Consider the following 2,500-nt stretch of genomic DNA (forward strand, 5'->3'; position numbering starts at 1 on the left):
GGTCTCCCATCCAAGTACTAACCAGGCCCGCCCCTGCTTAGCTTCCGAGATCTGACGAGATCGGGCGTTTTCAGGGTAGTATGGCCGTAAGCTGCCAGGTCAACTGAAAAGATCCTATTTGAAGGTGACGCAGGCCAAACTAGACTCTGGCAAAAAGTGTCAAACAGCGCCCTTTGCTGTCAGGCAAGAGCAGAAACCATAAAAAGCTTACAGCTCCTGGTATTCCCAGGCGGTCTCCCATCCAAGTACTAACCAGGCCCGCCCCTGCTTAGCGTCCGAGATCGGGCGTTTTCAGGGTAGTATGGCCGTAAGCTGCCAGATCAACTGAAAAGATCCTATTTGAAGGTGACGCAGGCCAAACTAGACTCCAGCAAAAAGTGTCAAACAGCGCCCTCTGCTGTCAGGCAAGAGCAGAAACCATATAAAGCTTACAGCACCTGGTATTTCCAGGCGGTCTCCCATCCAAGTACTAACCAGGCCCGCCCCTGCTTAGCTTCCGAGATCGGACGAGATCGGGCTTTTTCAGGATAGTATGGCCGTAAGCTGCCAGATCAACTGAAAAGATCCTATTTGAAGGCGACGCAGGCCAAACTAGACTCTGGCAAAAAGTGTCAAACAGCGCCCTTTGCTGTCAGGCAAGAGCAGAAACCATAAAAAGCTTACAGCACCTGGTATTCCCAGGCGGTCTCCCATCCAAGTACTAACCAGGCCCGCCCCTGCTTAGCTTCCGAGATCGGGCGTTTTCAGGGTAGTATGGCCGTAAGCTGCCAGGTGAACTGAAAAGATCCTATTTGAAGGTGACGCAGGCCAAACTAGACTCCAGCAAAAAGTGTCAAACAGCGCCCTCTGCTGTCAGGCAAGAGCAGAAACCATAAAAAGCTTACAGCACCTGGTATTCCCAGGCGGTCTCCCATCCAAGTACTAACCAGGCCAGCCCCTGCTTAGCTTCTGAGATCGGACGAGATCAGGCGTTTTAAGGGTAGCATGTCCGTAAGCTGCCAGGTCAACTGAAAAGATCCTATTTGAAGGTGACGCAGGCCAAACTAGACTCCAGCAAAAAGTGTCAAACAGCGCCCTCTGCTGTCAGGCAAGAGCAGAAACCATAAAAAGCTTTCAGCACCTGGTATTCCCAGGCGGTCTCCCATCCAAGTACTAACCAGGCCCGCCCCTGCTTAGCTTCCGAGATCTGACGAGATCGGGCGTTTTCAGTGTAGTATGGCCGTAAGCTGCCAGGTCAACTGAAAAGATCCTATTTGAAGGTGACGCAGGCCAAACTAGACGCTGGCAAAAAGTGTCAAACAGCGCCCTTTGCTGTCAGGCAAGAACAGAAACCATAAAAAGCTTACAGCACCTGGTATTCCCAGACGGTCTCCCATCCAAGTACTAACCAGGCCCGCCCCTGCTTAGCGTCCGAGATCGGGCGTTTTCAGGGTAGTTTGGCCGTAAGCTGCAAGATCAACTGAAAAGATCCTATTTGAAGGCAACGCAGGCCAAACTAGACTCTGGCAAAAAGTGTCAAACAGCGCCCTTTGCTGTCAGGCGAGAGCAGAAACCATAAAAAGCTTACAGCACCTGGTATTCCCAGGCGGTCTCCCATCCAAATACTAACCAGGCCCGCCCCTGCTTAGCTTCCGAGATCGGGCGATTTCAGGGTAGTATGGCCGTAAGCTGCCAGGTGAACTGAAAAGATCCTATTTGAAGGTGACGCAGGCCAAACTAGACTCCAGCAAAAAGTGTCAAACAGCGCCCTCTGCTGTCAGGCAAGAGCAGAAACCATAAAAAGCTTACAGCACCTGGTATTCCCAGGCGGTCTCCCATCCAAGTACTAACCAGGCCCGCCCCTGCTTAGCTTCCGAGATCAGACGAGATCAGGCGTTTTAAGGGTAGTATGGCCGTAAGCTGCCAGGTCAACTGAAAAGATCCTATTTGAAGGTGACGCAGGCCAAACTAGACTCCAGCAAAAAGTGTCAAACAGCGCCCTCTGCTGTCAGGCAAGAGCAGAAACCATATAAAGCTTACAGCACCTGGTATTTCCAGGCGGTCTCCCATCCAAGTACTAACCAGGCCCGCCCCTGCTTAGCTTCCGAGATCGGACGAGATCGGGCTTTTTCAGGATAGTATGGCCGTAAGCTGCCAGATCAACTGAAAAGATCCTATTTGAAGGCAACGCAGGCCAAACTAGACTCTGGCAAAAAGTGTCAAACAGCGCCCTTTGCTGTCAGGCAAGAGCAGAAACCATAAAAAGCTTACAGCACCTGGTATTCCCAGGCGGTCTCCCATCCAAGTACTAACCAGGCCCGCCCCTGCTTAGCTTCCGAGATCGGGCGTTTTCAGGGTAGTATGGCCGTAAGCTGCCAGGTGAACTGAAAAGATCCTATTTGAAGGTGACGCAGGCCAAATTAGACTCCAGCAAAAAGTGTCAAACAGCGCCCTCTGCTGTCAGGCAAGAGCAGAAACCATAAAAAGCTTACAGCACCTGGTATTCCCAGGCGGTCGCCCA

The 2,500-nt window shown here is 51.8% G+C and overlaps 7 non-coding genes and 5 pseudogenes across 7 annotated transcripts in view; all 12 read right to left on the bottom strand.

Annotated features, from left to right (window-relative positions):
- Positions 1-92, bottom strand: part of LOC131097208 (5S ribosomal RNA) — a 119-nt gene extending 27 nt beyond the window's left edge. The window contains exon 1 of the ribosomal RNA XR_009116120.1: positions 1-92. This exon is cut by the window's left edge and continues 27 nt beyond it. This is a non-coding gene — a ribosomal RNA (5S ribosomal RNA).
- Positions 93-204: 112 nt separating this feature from the next.
- On the bottom strand, positions 205-313 carry LOC131141704 (5S ribosomal RNA; annotated as a pseudogene).
- Positions 314-425: 112 nt separating this feature from the next.
- On the bottom strand, positions 426-544 carry LOC131099342 (5S ribosomal RNA). Its single transcript, XR_009118176.1, has one exon. It is a non-coding gene; the product is annotated as a 5S ribosomal RNA (ribosomal RNA).
- A 112-nt stretch (positions 545-656) lies between these two features.
- LOC131100509 (5S ribosomal RNA) lies at positions 657-765 on the bottom strand (annotated as a pseudogene).
- Positions 766-877: 112 nt separating this feature from the next.
- On the bottom strand, positions 878-996 carry LOC131099757 (5S ribosomal RNA). The gene has a single exon (XR_009118534.1). It is a non-coding gene; the product is annotated as a 5S ribosomal RNA (ribosomal RNA).
- A 112-nt stretch (positions 997-1,108) lies between these two features.
- LOC131098883 (5S ribosomal RNA) lies at positions 1,109-1,227 on the bottom strand. Its single transcript, XR_009117729.1, has one exon. It is a non-coding gene; the product is annotated as a 5S ribosomal RNA (ribosomal RNA).
- A 112-nt stretch (positions 1,228-1,339) lies between these two features.
- LOC131142048 (5S ribosomal RNA) lies at positions 1,340-1,448 on the bottom strand (annotated as a pseudogene).
- Positions 1,449-1,560: 112 nt separating this feature from the next.
- LOC131141513 (5S ribosomal RNA) lies at positions 1,561-1,669 on the bottom strand (annotated as a pseudogene).
- Positions 1,670-1,781: 112 nt separating this feature from the next.
- On the bottom strand, positions 1,782-1,900 carry LOC131097471 (5S ribosomal RNA). Its single transcript, XR_009116374.1, has one exon. It is a non-coding gene; the product is annotated as a 5S ribosomal RNA (ribosomal RNA).
- A 112-nt stretch (positions 1,901-2,012) lies between these two features.
- On the bottom strand, positions 2,013-2,131 carry LOC131099343 (5S ribosomal RNA). Its single transcript, XR_009118177.1, has one exon. It is a non-coding gene; the product is annotated as a 5S ribosomal RNA (ribosomal RNA).
- A 112-nt stretch (positions 2,132-2,243) lies between these two features.
- LOC131100510 (5S ribosomal RNA) lies at positions 2,244-2,352 on the bottom strand (annotated as a pseudogene).
- Positions 2,353-2,464: 112 nt separating this feature from the next.
- Positions 2,465-2,500, bottom strand: part of LOC131098493 (5S ribosomal RNA) — a 119-nt gene continuing 83 nt past the window's right edge. The window contains exon 1 of the ribosomal RNA XR_009117364.1: positions 2,465-2,500. This exon is cut by the window's right edge and continues 83 nt beyond it. This is a non-coding gene — a ribosomal RNA (5S ribosomal RNA).

The sequence above is a fragment of the Doryrhamphus excisus genome, chromosome 13 (genome assembly GCF_030265055.1).
Source record: "Doryrhamphus excisus isolate RoL2022-K1 chromosome 13, RoL_Dexc_1.0, whole genome shotgun sequence".
Taxonomy (NCBI): Eukaryota; Metazoa; Chordata; class Actinopteri; order Syngnathiformes; family Syngnathidae; genus Doryrhamphus; species Doryrhamphus excisus.